Below are 16761 nucleotides of genomic sequence, written 5' to 3' on the forward strand. Positions count from 1 at the left end.
ATGATGAGGCTGATCGCACTTGGCAGCCTCGTCATCATCAGGCAATTTCTTCCGCATCATCAGGAGAAGAGGGTGCCAGCTTGGCAGCGAGCAAAACAGTCGGTGGGTTGCCCAGGAGGCAGCAGGGTCGCAGCAGTGTCAGTGGAGGCAAACGGCCACAGAGTAGAGCACCAGCTCCACTGCAGCCTACCACCACGGCCAGTAGTGGTGCCGGTGTGCACGGAGGAAGTAGCAGTCAGCCAGTGAGGAGTAGCGGGGGCAAAGTTTCCTACTCGGCGGTGTGGCAATTTTTCGTCAAGCCCCCCGAGGAAGTAAACGTAGCCGTATGTCGACTATGTGGCCAGAAAGTCAAGCGTGGCCAGGGGGCCCATGTTGGGACTACAGCGTTGCGTCAGCATATGCAGCGTCGCCATTTGGTGGCCTGGGAAAACCGTGATAAAGATACGGCGGTTCTGCCTGCCCCAGCCCCCGCTCCATCACCCGCTCCGTTACTTGCTCCGTCACCCGACCTCAATCGCCCTCTATCAGCCAGTCAAGGCTCCAACACCTCTGCTGAGGGGAGTTGTCGCTCGTTGGCATCTTCCGCTCGTTCAGATGCTCCTTCTCCTGCTACTCCTCTTCACGGATTCCGTCAGCAGTCTTTCTTGGAATCCGTTTCCAAGAGACAACAGTTTGCGAGCACGCACCCGACGGTGCAGAAGCTGAACGTCCTCCTGTCCAAGTTGCTGGTGCTGCAGTCCCTCCTTTTCCAAGTGGTGGACTCACACCTTTCCGAGAAATGATGGCTTGTGCCGAGCCGCGGTGGAGAGTGCCAAGCCGGCATTTCTTCGCCAAAAAGGCAGTGCCAGCCCTGCATTCACATGTAGAAGAGATGGTGGGCCAGTCTTTGAGCATGTCGGTCTCTGCCAAAGTGCACGGCAGCGCCGACGTGTGGAGCTGTAACTACGGTCAGGGACAGTACATGTCATTTACGGCCCACTGGGTGAACGTGGTGCCGGCACAGCCGCACCAGCAACTTGGACAGGTCATGCCGCTTTTGCCTCCACGTTTGCACGTCCTTGGTCCAGCAAAGATGTCCGCCTCTACCACCTCTTCTTCCGCCGTGTCCTCAGCCGCCACCCCCGTGCCAAGTCCCATTACCCGACCGGCATATCACATGTGCAGGGCGCAACGGTGTCACGCTGTTCTGCACCTGGTATGCCTTGGCGAACGTAGTCACACAGGGGAGGAACTTCTGAGTGTAATGAACAGAGAAATCGACAGATGGCTGTCTCCGCGCAAACTGAAAATCGGAACCATGTTGACCGACAACGGAAAGAACATGGTGTCTGCTCTGCGTCAAGAAAGGTTGTGCCATGCGCCATGCATGGCTCACGTGTTCAATCTGGTTGTCAAGCGGTTCCTAAAATCCACCATCCCACTGCAAGACATCCTTAAAATGTCACGTAAACTTTGCATGCATTTCAGCCATTCCTACACCGCAAAGCACACCCTCCTTGAGCTGCAGCGGCAGAACGGAATTCCACAGCATCGCCTGATCTGCGACATTACAACAAGGTGGAATTCAACACTACACATGTTAGACCGCCTTTACGAACAGCGAAAGGCCATCACCGATTTCCTGATGTTACAAGCGGATAAAGGTACTCCCCTGTGTAACTTCGATGTCAGCCATTGGCAGCTCATGCGTGACACCTGCCGCTTGCTCAGGCCCTTTGAGGAGGCCACGCTATTCGTGAGTCGGCAGGACTATGGGATGAACGACGTCATTCCTCTGTTGCACGTCCTGGAACAAATGCTGTTAACAATGGCTGGTCAGGGTGCGGTAGCCGTGGCACACAGATCTCAACGCCACATGACCCCTGTGGGGGCAGGACAGGAAGAAGAGGAGGAGGTAGAGGAGGACATTTGTGCTCAGGAATTATTGAGTGAAATGGGTGGTTTTTCCACTCAGCGGACAGGAGTGGAGGAGCAGGAGCATCTGGTAGAGGAGGAGGAGGAGGAGACAGAGGACCCAGACACACCGTGGCAGTATGCTGTGGAGATGGAGGCAGGGAGTCCCTCGCATTCCTTGGCACAAATTGCCCATAGCATGCTCGGTTGCTTGTGTAGCGACAGCCGAATAATAACCATCAGACAGAGGGATGACTTTTGGCTGTCCACCTTGTTGGACCCTCGCTACCGTTCAAAAATGGTGGCCTTTTTCACACCTGCTGAGAGGGAGGCCAAAATAACGTACTATAAAAACCACCTATGTAGTCAGTTGGTCTCTGCCTTTCTGCGCCAACGTCCATCCTCAGACACTGTGGGCCCTGTGCGCTCGCGTTCCGCTGCCATGGCAGCAGGGGAGGGGTGGGGTGGTAGGAGCAGTGGCAGCTCCACCAGCAGCGGCTGCCTCAGTCTGCAGTCGATGATGAGTAGCTTTCTTCACCAGCGCAGTGAGGAAACTACTAACCAGCCGCAGCAGCAGCAGCATCAGGTGGACCTGGAGCAGGACCTCAAACAACAGGCTTGGGCCTACTTGGACAGCACCCTGCCAATCGAGGTAGACAATCCCCTCGACTACTGGGCAACGAAACTTGACCTTTGGCCCCAACTAGCTGAATTTGCCCTTGAAAGGCTGTCATGCCCGGCCAGTAGCGTGGCATCGGAGCGCGTGTTTAGTGCGGCAGGAGGTATTGTAACTCCGCGGAGGACACGACTGTCCACCCAAAGTGTGGAGAGACTCACGTTTGTGAAAATGAATCAGGCGTGGATTAGTCTGGATTTCAAACCACCAGTTCCTGACACAACTGACTAAATCCGCCATGAATCATGCCCCAAACATGTTATTATTTTTAACATAGGCCTCTGTATGGCCTTCAATTTAAGCTGCTTACGCTTCGCCACTCTGCCATGGGCCCCTGTACCGCCTCCTCTTGCTGCTGCCAGGTCCAGAGTGTGTCATGGGTCCCTGTACGGCCTCCCATTGCTGCTGTCTCCATCGCCACACTCTGCCATGTGCCACTTTCAGGTCTCCTCACACTGCTGGTGGGTTCCATTTTGTCATAGGGTGCTGTATGGCCTCCCATTGCTGCTGCCAGGCCCGTAATCTGCCATGGGCTCCTGTACCGCCTCCTCATGCTGCTGCCAGGTCCAGAGTGTGTCATGGGTCCCTGTACGCCTCCCATTTCTGCTGTCTCCATCGCCACACTCTGCCATGTGCCACTTTCAGGTCTCCTCACACTGCTGGTGGGTTCCATTTTGTCATAGGGTGCTGGCAGATTACGGGCCTCCCATTGCTGCTGCCAGGCCCGTAATCTGCCATGGGCCCCCGTACCGACTCCTCATGCTGCTGCCAGGTCCAGAGTGTGTCATGGGTCCCTGTACGGCCTCCCATTGCTGCTGTCTCCATCGCCACACTCTGCCATGTGCCACTTTCAGGTCTCCTCACACTGCTGGTGGGTTCCATTTTGTCATAGGGTGCTGGCAGATTACGGGCCTCCCATTGCTGCTGCCAGGCCCGTAATCTGCCATGGGCCCCCGTACCGACTCCTCATGCTGCTGCCAGGCCCGTAATCTGTCATGGGCCCCTGTACCGCCTCCTCATGCTGCTGCCAGGTCCAGAGTGTGTCATGGGTCCCTGTACGGCCTCCTATTGCTGCTGCCAGGCCCGTAATCTGCCATGGGCCCTCGTACCGACTCCTCATGCTGCTGCCAGGCCCGTAATCTGCCATGGGCCCCTGTACCGCCTCCTCATGCTGCTGCCAGGTCCAGAGTGTGTCATGGGTCCCTGTACGGCCTCCCATTGCTGCTGTCTCCATCGCCACACTCTGCCATGTGCCACTTTCAGGTCTCCTCACACTGCTGGTGGGTTCCATTTTGTCATAGGGTGCTGTATGGCCTCCCATTGCTGCTGCCAGGCCCGAAATCTGCCATGGGCCCCTGTACCGCCTCCTCATGCTGCTGCCAGGTCCAGAGTGTGTCATGGGTCCCTGTACGGCCTCCCATTGCTGCTGTCTCCATCGCCACACTCTGCCATGTGCCACTTTCAGGTCTCCTCACACTGCTGGTGGGTTCCATATTGTCATAGGGTGCTGGCAGATTACGGGCCTCCGATTGCTGCTGCCAGGCCCGTAATCTGCCATGGGCCCCCGTACCGACTCCTCATGCTGCTGCCAGGCCCGTAATCTGTCATGGGCCCCTGTACCACCTCCTCATGCTGCTGCCAGGTCCAGAGTGTGTCATGGGCCCCTGTACGGCCTCCCATTGCTGCTGTCTCCATCGCCACACTCTGCCATGTGCCACTTTCAGGTCTCCTCACACTGCTGGTGGGTTCCATTTCGTCATAGAGTGCTGTATGGCCTCCCATTGCTGCTGCCAGGCACGTAATCTGCCATGGACCCCCGTACCGACTCCTCATGCTGCTGCCAGGCCCGTAATCTGTCATGGGCCCCTGTACCGCCTCCTCATGCTGCTGCCAGGTCCAGAGTGTGTCATGGGTCCCTGTACGGCCTCCCATTGCTGCTGTCTCCATCGCCACACTCTGCCATGTGCCACTTTCAGGTCTCCTCACACTGCTGGTGGGTTCAATTTTGTCATAGGGTGCTGGCAGATTACGGGCCTCCCATTGCTGCTGCCAGGCTCGTAATCTGCCATGGGCCCCCGTACCGACTCCTCATGCTGCTGCCAGGTCCAGAGTGTGTCATGGGTCCCTTTACGGCCTCCCATTGCTGCTGTCTCCATCGCCACACTCTGCCATGTGCCACTTTCAGGTCTCCTCACACTGCTGGTGGGTTCCATTTTGTCATAGGGTGCTGGCAGATTACGGGCCTCCGATTGCTGCTGCCAGGCCCGTAATCTGCCATGGGCCCCCGTACCGACTCCTCATGCTGCTGCCAGGCCCGTAATCTGTCATGGGCCCCTGTACCGCCTCCTCATGCTGCTGCCAGGTCCAGAGTGTGTCATGGGTCCCTGTACGGCCTCCCATTGCTGCTGTCTCCATCGCCACACTCTGCCATGTGCCACTTTCAGGTCTCCTCACACTGCTGGTGGGTTCCATTTTGTCATAGGGTGCTGGCAGATTACGGGCCTCCCATTGCTGCTGCCAGGCTCGTAATCTGCCATGGGCCCCCGTACCGACTCCTCATGCTGCTGCCAGGTCCAGAGTGTGTCATGGGTCCCTTTACGGCCTCCCATTGCTGCTGTCTCCATCGCCACACTCTGCCATGTGCCACTTTCAGGTCTCCTCACACTGCTGGTGGGTTCCATTTTGTCATAGGGTGCTGGCAGATTACGGGCCTCCGATTGCTGCTGCCAGGCCCGTAATCTGCCATGGGCCCCCGTACCGACTCCTCATGCTGCTGCCAGGCCCGTAATCTGTCATGGGCCCCTGTACCGCCTCCTCATGCTGCTGCCAGGTCCAGAGTGTGTCATGGGTCCCTGTACGGCCTCCCATTGCTGCTGTCTCCATCGCCACACTCTGCCATGTGCCACTTTCAGGTCTCCTCACACTGCTGGTGGGTTCCATTTTGTCATAGGGTGCTGGCAGATTACGGGCCTCCGATTGCTGCTGCCAGGCCCGTAATCTGCCATGGGCCCCTGTACCGCCTCCTCATGCTGCTGCCAGGTCCAGAGTGTGTCATGGGTCCCTGTACGGCCTCCCATTGCTGCTGTCTCCATCGCCACACTCTGCCATGTGCCACTTTCAGGTCTCCTCACACTGCTGGTGGGTTCCATTTTGTCATAGAGTGCTGTATGGCCTCCCATTGCTGCTGCCAGGCCCGTAATCTGCCATGGGCCCCCGTACCGACTCCTCATGCTGCTGCCAGGCCCGTAATCTGTCATGGGCCCCTGTACCGCCTCCTCATGCTGCTGCCAGGTCCAGAGTGTGTCATGGGTCCCTGTACGGCCTCCCATTGCTGCTGTCTCCATCGCCACACTCTGCCATGTGCCACTTTCAGGTCTCCTCACACTGCTGGTGGGTTCCATTTTGTCATAGGGTGCTATATGGCCTCCCATTGCTGCTGCCAGGCCCGTAATCTGCCATGGGCCCCCGTACCGACTCCTCATGCTGCTGCCAGCCCTGTAATCTGTCATGGGCCCCTGTACCACCTCCTCATGCTGCTGCCAGGTCCAGAGTGTCTCATGGGTCCCTTTACGGCCTCCCATTGCTGCTGTCTCCATCGCCACACTCTGTCATGTGCCACTTTCAGGTCTTTTCACACTGCTGGTGGGTTCCATTTTGTCATAGGGTGCTGTATGGCCTCCCATTGCTGCTGCCAGGCCCGTAATCTGCCATGGGCCCCCGTACCGACTCCTCATGCTGCTGCCAGGCCCGTAATCTGTCATGGGCCCCTGTACCGCCTCCTCATGCTGCTGCCAGGTCCAGAGTGTGTCATGGGTCCCTGTACGGCCTCCCATTGCTGCTGTCTCCATCGCCACACTCTGCCATGTGCCACTTTCAGGTCTCCTCACACTGCTGGTGGGTTCCATTTTGTCATAGGGTGCTGTATGGCCTCCCATTGCTGCTGCCAGGCCCGTAATCTGCCATGGGCCCCCGTACCGACTCCTCATGCTGCTGCCAGGCCCGTAATCTGTCATGGGCCCCTGTACCGCCTCCTCATGCTGCTGCCAGGTCCAGAGTGTCTCATGGGTCCCTGTACGGCCTCCCATTGCTGCTGTCTCCATCGCCACACTCTGCCATGTGCCACTTTCAGGTCTCCTCACACTGCTGGTGGGTTCCATTTTGTCATAGGGTGCTGTATGGCCTCCCATTGCTGCTGCCAGGCTCGTAATCTGCCATGGGCCCCCGTACCGACTCCTCATGCTGCTGCCAGGCCCGTAATCTGTCATGGGCCCCTGTACCGCCTCCTCATGCTGCTGCCAGGTCCAGAGTGTGTCATGGGTCCCTGTACGGCCTCCCATTGCTGCTGTCTCCATCGCCACACTCTGCCATGTGCCACTTTCAGGTCTCCTCACACTGCTGGTGGGTTCCATTTTGTCATAGGGTGCTGTATGGCCTCCCATTGCTGCTGCCTCCACCGCCACACTGTGGCTCCACACTCTGGTTTTGGCCCCGTGACTGCCCAAATGAGTGAAGTGTGCGGTGATTCTAAGATGGACGGCACTCATCTGCATGTCATACTGACTGACAGTATTATTTCTCTTCCCCAGCAGACTCCAAGGGCATTTAAATTAAAGGTACAGTGTTCTGCACTAATATAAAGGCTCTCTGAAGCCTAGAAACACCCTTTTTATAAGTTAAATTCGCAGCGAATATATTCGCCTCGAATCGAATTTATTCCGCGAATTCGGCGAATCACCCGAATCGAATTTTTGAATACTTCGCTCATCTCTAGTGACAACAAGTGTAAAATAAAAAAGAAGTTTTCTAAACATAGTGTTCCCCACATTATCTTGGATCCTTTCTAAACTTTCGTTCAGGGTTCTACCATTTACTTGCCACAGTTTCACAGAAGAAGTTCCATCCCTCCTTCCAGGATCAGATATATTTAATATGGACGGAGAGCACATTCCCTTTCCCTTGTGGGAAGTATTCCCCAGTCTAAAACACCAATCGGGGAGTTGAGTGGCTCCCAGAGTTGGAAAAGATATGGCGGCATTAGAAGTAATATTGGTCAAACCAATACTTACATTCCCTGTTATTAACAAAAATATTTTGCCTGGAGCTGCCAGAAGAGAAATTTCATATGTGCTAGGATGTAACTTACTACAGAACCAACATTTATCAGAACCTGACTTTTGAGCATAAGCAGATTTAAACTGCATCATCAACATTTTCCTGAAAAAGGATTGTTCTCTTCAAAACTTTCTTTTTGACTTTCTTTCACTTTTGGTTATCTGGGTTTCATTTAAAACTAGTCCTTGACCACAGATACCTTTTATTAGACCCAAGTCCTCAGGGTGATAAATACAGTTAGTTAGGATCCATACTGGCAGGAAAAAGAGCAGAGTCAGTGTGCCCAATAGGACCCAGATCTTCTTCACCATGAGGGGCAGTAAGGAATGTCATCTTCAGGGTCTTTCTCACTTACTTCACCCGCTCTTCGAGGATTTTCCTCTCATACTTCACCTCCTTTTTCCATCTCGTGTTTCTCAGGTGTTTGGTTCACCTTCTTCACTTGACTAGCATGGATCCAGGACTGGGAATTCTCCACCAGAACAGCCATTCTGGTAACTGCTATCACCGTAGTAGGTGGTCCAAAGGGGTAGCCTTGCTTCTTGTCTTTAGCGAGTTGGCGGACCACTACAACATCACCCACTTGGAAAAGGTGTGTTGGTTCCTGAAAAAATAAAGAAAAAGTGCGAGCAACATTTCTTTCAACCTTATCTAAAGTCTGAATCAATTTTCTCACATATTCTTGTTGTTCCAGGTCAAGGTCCCCTCTTTCTAACATAAGTGGCTGTCTAGCCCAAGGAGTGGGGAACGGTCTTCCCATTAATATTTCAAAAGGAGATAACCCTGTAGTCTTATTAGGTGTCATTCTTACCTCTGCTAGAATTGCAGGTGACATCTTCTTCCAGTGGGTATAGGTTCCTCCAGTGGCCTTCCTCAACTTGTCCTTAATTGTCCTGTTCATCCTTTCTACTATACCTGAACTTTGAGGATGATAGGGAATATGACATTTCCAATCTATCTTAAGTACTTTTACCAAATCGTGACATACCTTGGCCACAAAAGCTGGTCCATTATCTGCAGCGGACATCCCCATCTGGGTATTATCTCCTGTGTAAGAATTCTGACTACAGTTTGTGCATCTTCTTTATTAGTGACAAATGCTTCCACCCATCTGCTAAACATATCCACCATTACCAACAAAAACTCTTGCCTCTGTCCTGTTTTTGGCATGTGGGTAAAATCTATTTGTAAATGGGTGAAAGGTGTAGTTGGGTACACTAGATGCTGGTGTTGTGGTTTCTTTGGGTTCTGTGGATTGTTCCTTATACATGTAATGCACCTGGAAACATATTCTTTCACCAACCTAGATAAGCCTGTAATGTAAAAATCCTGCAATAATGTTTCACATGTCGTTTTCCATCCTCTATGTCCTAGACCATGGTACTGTGCAATGAACAGTGGGGCACTTAACATGGGAATGCATGGTTTTCCCTCTAAGCACACTAGACCAGAAGCTGGATCTAGTTGTGCTCCAGAACCATTCCAGTCTGCTAGATCGACTTTTGTAGCAAATGTTTGTAAATCTGCATACATCTGGTCATGTGGGGTGGTTGTGACACCTGAAGTGAGCAAAGGCATCTGCTCACTGGCCACCTGTTGTAATGCGGCTTCCTTTGCTACCTTATCTGCTAATGCATTTCCTTTGGCAATATGATCTCTGCGATTTGTATGTGCCCTGCAATGAAGAATGGCTAATGTTTTCAGTAACTGTATGGCTTTGAGTAGATCAGATATCAAGGAAGAGTGGGATATGGTTTTGCCATCAGCAGCAATGAATCCTCTTCTCTCCCAAATGACCTCAAAATCGTGTGCAGCACCATGGGCGTACTTGGAGTCTGTGTAAATGTTGACATCCTGTCCTGCAAATAATTGACATGCTCTTGTAAGGGCAATCAGTTCGGCTGCTTGGGCTGACTAATATGGGATTGGCTTTGCCTCGAGTATTTTGTCAGGAAGTTGCACAATGGCATATCCTGCATGGTAAATATTATCATTTGGCCTAGAGCATGAGCCATCTACAAACACATCTGGGGCCCCATCAAGAGCCACAGCTGACATGTCGGACCTAGGGGAAGTGTCTTGCTGTATGTGGGTTATACAATTGTGTTCTGGTGCCACTTCATCCTGTTCCCCCTTTAGCCCCAATAGGGCATTCAGAATTGGAGCAGGACCTGAATTTGCTGAAGAATATTTAATCAAGTTGGGATCAGATAGAAGAATCACTTCATATCCGCTCAACCTTTGTGCTGACGTGTTGAGTGTGTATGTTTTTCAGTAGTAAGGACACTTGATGTGTGGTGTGTAGGGTAGTTTCATGTCCCAATGTGAAAGAAATAGCCATTTCCACCACCATTACGCAGGATGCAAAAACTCTCAGACAAGCGGGCATGCCCTGAACCTGAGTTGGCACTACTTTGGAAAAAAAGCTACAGGACGGAGCTTGCCTCCATGTTCCTGAGCCAGGACCCCCGCCATTGTTGTACAATTTTCCCTAGCATACAGATGAAACATATTCTTATAGTCAGGTAGTCCAAGACCAGGGGCCATTACCATAGCATTCTTCAGGTACACAAAGGCATCAACCATTTCATTTGACCATGTGAGAATGTCAGGTGATTCTGAAAGTGTGGCAGACCTCAGAGTGTGATCATAGAATGAACAATCAGGTATCCATTGGCGGCAGTAACCAATCATACCAAGAAAAGTTAGCATGTCCTTTTTTGTTTGTGAGCGGGGCAGACCCACGAGAGCCGCAGCTCTTTTGTGACTGACATTCCTCTCACCATGACTTAGAATAAAACCGAGGTATTCAACCTGTTTTTGGCACCATTGCAATTTATTTTTAGATGCTTTGTGACCATTCCCTGACAACCATTCTAACAGAGACCAACTATCCTCCTGACTGACCGCCTGACTTGGACTACAAATCAATAGGTCCCACATATTGTAGGAGGACCGAACCATTGGGAGGGGTCCAGGACCTCAGTGTGGTCTGGAGGGCAAGTGAGTAGACTGCAGGCGAATCTACATAGCCCTAAGGCATTCTACACCAGGTCATCTGGCGATTTTCAGAATATAAATACAAATAGCGCCCTCGTCTGGTGGTCCACAGAAACCGAAAAAAATGCATTTGTTCTGTGTCAAGCTCCCCCCACATAGTTTCTCTCCCTTCTGTGGTGTTTAGTTTATAGGCAGTAGCCTGTGTATTACTTGGCTCTATGTGACTAATGCTTTTTACATTTATCCAATCCCAAGCTGGATTATTTCCCAGAATACCATCAATGATCAATCTCATATCTTCCTGTGTGTAATTTCTTCCCAAACATGCCTTTTTTACATAAGCAAGTGTACCTCCAGGAGATACTGTAGGCTTGGGACAATGTTTAACAATCTTACTAATATCTTCTAATTCTATGGGGTTTTTTTTTTAGAATTAGTTCTCCTGCTGTGAGAAAAGGTAGTGTCAATATAGCCGACTCCTTTCCTCCTACGGCCCCCTCATCTTCTCTTTTTCCCTCTTGTTTCTTATCCATGGATCTAAGCTGCATTCTAAATTCCTCCACATCTCTGCCCTTTCTATGACTGGTGTCACTTCTTCTCCATTGACCATCCTTTTTCTGTAATTTTATTATATTTACCTGTCCCTGTTATTCGTATTCCAACTCTCCTTCGTTGTCATTATTTTCCGTAAGGATGCCTTGAACTTGGCTACCCTCTTTGTCTGGTGATTTTATACTAATGACCTGTTTGGGTCTAGTGGAGGGGCCTGGCTGTATTGGTCATAGATCCGGGACGGGAAGTGGCGCAAGGACAGGGACAGGGGCAGGGGCTGCAGAGGCAGGGGCATTAGGCTGGGGAGTAATAATCCCCAAACTGATCAAAAAATCATCATCAGCAGCATTTTTAAAACCACTTAATGAAGGATATATATCATACGGAGGGGGTGGGGTTGGTGTCTGAATTGTTTTCAGTCCAATCTTGGGTCTGCATGTCTTTTCAGATTGATGCTTTTCCTGGCATATTTTTAATGTATCCAATTTCAACTTCCTCTTTTGTTTTAAAGAGAAAATCAAATTGAACTTTCCCTTGCTATTATCAACCCAATACGGTGACCATTTCAACCAGTTTTCTCCCCCTTTCTTCATATAAACTTGGTCCCATTGTGGGTCCCCCTCATACCAAGGAAAGGCTTGTTTGTCCCCCAAACATAATCCCTTAACCATGTCTGTATGAAAAGGATCATTTGCCCCCTTTCTTGGGAATGGGTCTGTACTCCCCATAGCTTCTGTCCAGCCTGCCATACAATCCACCCAGGGATTTATTAAATAATAGTCCGTTCCACAAACTCTAGCAACATAATCCTTACAATTTTCTCCCTTTTCTGGGGGACCTGGTGGGTAACTACCTCCTTGACCCATATTTAGACAGTGGATAAGACAACTTTACCTTAAAATCTTATTTTGTTCTACACAACAAATTATCTTATACTTCTACGCAACAGAAAGAAAAAGCAAAAGACAGATAAACCAGAATCTGCTCCACAGACTTATTAACCTCTTGATAACTTCCCAAAAGTTATCTCTTCACTGTTTTACCAAAAAGCAGTGTGTTCTACCAGAGAACAATCTGTGTTTACCAAAAACACCTTTTTTTTTTTTTTTTTTTATAGTGCACTATTTTGTAACTCTACCAAAGAGTTAAGTCTGCTTACCAAAAGCAGCTACAGGTTATCACGGGTCTATATGTACAATACAGAATGATTCAAGACCTTCCCTCAACACAGGGCAAGAAAGAGCTTTTAGTCATAAAAAGACAAAAGGTTTACTTACCAAGTGAGGTGGGTGGTCATCCCGGGCCGAGCCCCCAGCTGAAAGGAATGATTTTCTTTTCCCCTCAGAGACCCCCGGTCTGTGGAGAGATTCCTGGTTTATCAGCAGAATTCTGGGAACACCCCATGAACATGGAAATAACGGCAGCTTATGTTCAGAGATGTTCAAAGTTTATTAGACATTAGTAAGATTTTATAGACTACAGATAAAATAAGGGAGGGGGGAGCGAGTTTCAAAACTGTAACTTGTAAGTTTCCATCATGAGCTGACTACATGAAACATGACACATACATTTCTTGGTACAAATTGTTTTGGCTAACTTTCTGAGAAACAACCAGATAGAGACATTGTCAGGGTCATGTTAGCTTCTGTTGATACATCCTTGAGCAACTAAAACAGTTTCATTAAACTTCTAATATATCTGCAAAAAGCTAACTTAATACTTAAAATGGCGTACATTAAGCAAAATGGAAGTTATCTAGATCCTTTCACCCAGGACAACTGGTTCCTCCCTGGATGACCGGCAGTCTTGGAATTAGAGTAGGTACGCAGCAAGTGGGTACGCAATCCCTCAGGTACAAAACATCTGCCAGCCAGTCTCTCAGGAGGAGCATCAGTTTGAGCCACCAAAATCTGCTCCCCAAGGGGAGAAGTCAGGTTGGTACGAATGGCAGCCAGGATCTTGTCCTGAGGTACGACCGAGGTCAGCTCAGAGTCCTCTCTAGACAGCTCAGAGTATTGCCATGAAAAGGCATCAGCCCTGACATTCTTGGAGCCAGGCAAATAGGAGACCACATAGTTAAAGCGCGACAAGAACAGAGCCCATCTGGCCTGACTGGGCGTCAACCTCTTAGCCTCAGAGAGATACGTCAGGTTCTTGTGGTCAGTGAGAATGAGAACCGGAACCGCAGACCCCTCGAGCAGGTGCCTCCATTCCTTGAGAACCTGAATAATGGCTAACAACTCCCTGTCTCCAATCTGGTAGTTGCATTCTGCGGATGAAAGCTTCCTGGAGTAGAACCCACAAGGAAGTAGGGGTCTCTTGGGTGACCGACACTGAGACAAGAGGGTGCCTACTCCCATCTCAGATGCATCAACCTCGACGACAAAAGGCAACCCAGGATTGGGGTGAGACAGTATCGGAGCCGAAGCGAAGGCAGATTTCAGAGCTTCGAAAGCTAAAATGGTCTTGGGTTACCACTCGTGAGGATTACTGCCCTTCTTGGTCAGATCTGAGAGAGGCTTGGCCAGCATGGAGAAGTTCCTGATAAACTTCCGATAATAGTTGGTGAATCCCAAAAAGCGCTGAATGGACCGAAGAACACTGGGACGAGGCCACTGCAGAACCACCGAAACCTTCTGAGGGGCCATGGAAAAACCCACAGCGGAAATGATGTAGCCCAAAAAGGCAACCTGGCATCGGTGAAATGCACACTTCTCGAGCATACAGAAAAGCTTGTTCTCTTGTAACCATTGCAGCACCCGCTTAACATCCTGGATATGAGACTCCATGGATGCAGAGTAAACCTGGATGTAGTCCAAGTAAACCACCACGCACTGCTGCAACAAGTCATGAAAGACATCATTAATGAACTCCTGAAAGACCGCGGGCGCGTTACACAACCCGAAGGGCATAACCAGGGATTCATAGTGGCCAGTTCTGGTGTTGAACACGGTCTTCCACTCGTTGCCCTCCTTGATCCGTACGTAGCCCTAAGGTCAAGTTTAGTAAAGACCGTTGCTCCCTTGAGGCGGTCGAACAACTCGGTAATCAATGGAATTGGGTTCGCATTCTTAATCGTGATTCAATTGAGGACCCTAAAATCAATGCAAGGCCTCAACTCACCGCCCTTCTTTTTCACGAAGAAAAAGCCAGCTCCTACTGGAGAAGAAGACTTGCGAATGTGCCCCCGGGAAAGCGCATCCGCAACTGACTCCCCCATGAACTGATTCTCCGCAACTGAAAGAGGATACACCCTGCCACACGGAGGAGTGGCACCGGGTTGTAAAGTTATGGCACAATCATATGGACGATGAGGAGGGAGAGTTTTCAAACAAGTCCAGGTACTCCCCATATTCAGTGGGCAACACAGAGTCCGAGGAGGCACACAACACCTTAACAGGTCCACGGATGCAACCAGCTCCACACTGTGGCGACCATGAGAGAATATCGGCTGACCACCAATCAAAGGTCGGATTGTGCTTCTGAAGCCAGGGATAGCCCAAAACCACGGAGTAGTGCGGGGAAGAAATTACCTGGAAACAGGCCAACTCCCTGGAAACAACCCCAATAGCTAATAGGGTCTCGTGGGTAACCTGCGACAGTTGCAGGGGCCTGCCATCTATCACCTCGAGGACCAATGGAGTAACTCGAGCCTGCAGAGGAATGGAGTACTGGGCAGCAAACAAACTGTCCATAAACAACCCGCAAGCCCCAGAGTCTACTAACACCTGGGCCATCACCGAGCCTTCCGCCCAAGAGAGGACAACGGTGATTAGCGGTTTATCCTTACGGGAAACCGGGGACGAGGGAACTCCACCCAAGATCTGCCTCCGACAGGATCTCAGATGCGAGCGTTTCCTGGATGGACCGGACAGGACTGCCGAAAATGCCCACCGAGACCACAGTACAGGCAGCGACCCTCCCAACGCCAAGAGGCCCATTCCCCCTCAGAAAGGCGAGCAAACCCAAGCTGCATGGGCTCACCGCCAGACAACCCATCCCCAGGAGGCGTGGGAGGAGAGGGAGGCATGGGTGGGACAGAAAACGTGGGCGCCAATCGGTTAGGAGGCCTCCACAGACACTCCTTAAATGAAGGCCTCTCCCTGAGCCTGGTGTCAATCAGGATTTGGAAGGAAATGAGTGCCTCTAACTCCACAGGCAGTTCTTTGGCTGCAATCTCATCCTTCAATGCATCTGAGAGACCATGAGAGAAAGCAGCCATCAGAGCCTCATTGTTCCAACCCACCTCTGCCGCCAGGGTATGAAATTCTATGGTGTACTCGGCAACAGACCATGAACCCTGATGCATGGACATGAGCAGCTTGGCAGCAGAGGTGGAGTGAGCAGGCACATCGAATACCGTACGAAGGGAGGCAACAAAACCGGCAAACTCATGAATCACAGGGTTATCATTCTCCCATAAGGGATTTGCCCAGGCCAAGGCTTTGTCTGAGAGCAGCAAGATTAGGAAGCCCACCTTTGACCTCTCCGTAGGAAAAGCGTGGGATATCAATTCAAAATATATGCGCACATGGTTAAGGAAACCCCGACACTGACTTGGCTCACCCCCAAAGTGCTGTGGAAGGGGGGCTGAACCAGTCATGCCTCTGGGCACCACAGGTGCGGCAGCAGATGTGGAGGTAGGCGCAACAACCGGAGCAACATCGGAAGTGACCACAGGAGTGACAACTGGCCTAATAGCACCAGGGACAAGGTGCGCTGTGCGTGCAAGCAGGGTTTTGCAACGCCTGAGCGAACTGATCCAACAAGCGATGCTGCTGATCAAGTCTGGCAACCAACATAGGGAGCGAGAGCGCACCTGCACCATCAGGAATCATGGTATTTGTGTAGTGTCAGGGATCGAGGAGCCAGACACACAAGGAGGTGCAATTAAAGGTAGGTAGGTAGGACACGAATGCAATGAGCAGCTGCAGACAGCAGGCTTAAATTATTATTATTATTATTATTATATCGAGTTTATATAGCGCCAAAGGGTTTACTCAGCTCTGTACAATAGAGGGGGTGGACGATACAAGAAACAGAATAGCAACAACAACAGTACACGAGGGGTTAGAGGGCCCTACTCTTTCGAGCTTACAATCTAGAAGGGTGGGGGTAGTGGTACAGGAGGAAGTGGCTGTGGGGGATGGAGTGGTAGGAGGAATGAAGGAGAACGGCTGTTAGGTGAGGGAGGGGTAGGCTTCCCTGAAGAGGTGGGTTTTCAGGGAGCGCCTGAAGGTGAGGAGGGAAGGTGACAGTCTGATGGATTGGGGCAGTGAGTTCCAGAGGATGGGGGAGGACCTGGAGAAGTCTTGCAGTCGTGCATGGGAGGAGGAGACCAGAGAGCAAGATAGAAGGAGGTCCTGTGAGGAGCGAAGGGTACGGGTAGGGTGGTACCTGGGAATCAGGTTGGTAAGGTAATTAGGGGCAGTGTTGTGAATGGCTTTGTAGGTCAGAGTTAGTAGTTTAAATTTGATGCATTGGGCCATCGGGAGCCAGTGGAGGGATAGGCAGGGGGGGTGGCAGAG

Source organism: Staurois parvus, unplaced genomic scaffold (assembly GCF_062004578.1).
Source record: "Staurois parvus isolate SC_StPar_1 unplaced genomic scaffold, SC_StPar_1.0 ptg001099l, whole genome shotgun sequence".
In the NCBI taxonomy this organism is placed as follows: domain Eukaryota; kingdom Metazoa; phylum Chordata; class Amphibia; order Anura; family Ranidae; genus Staurois; species Staurois parvus.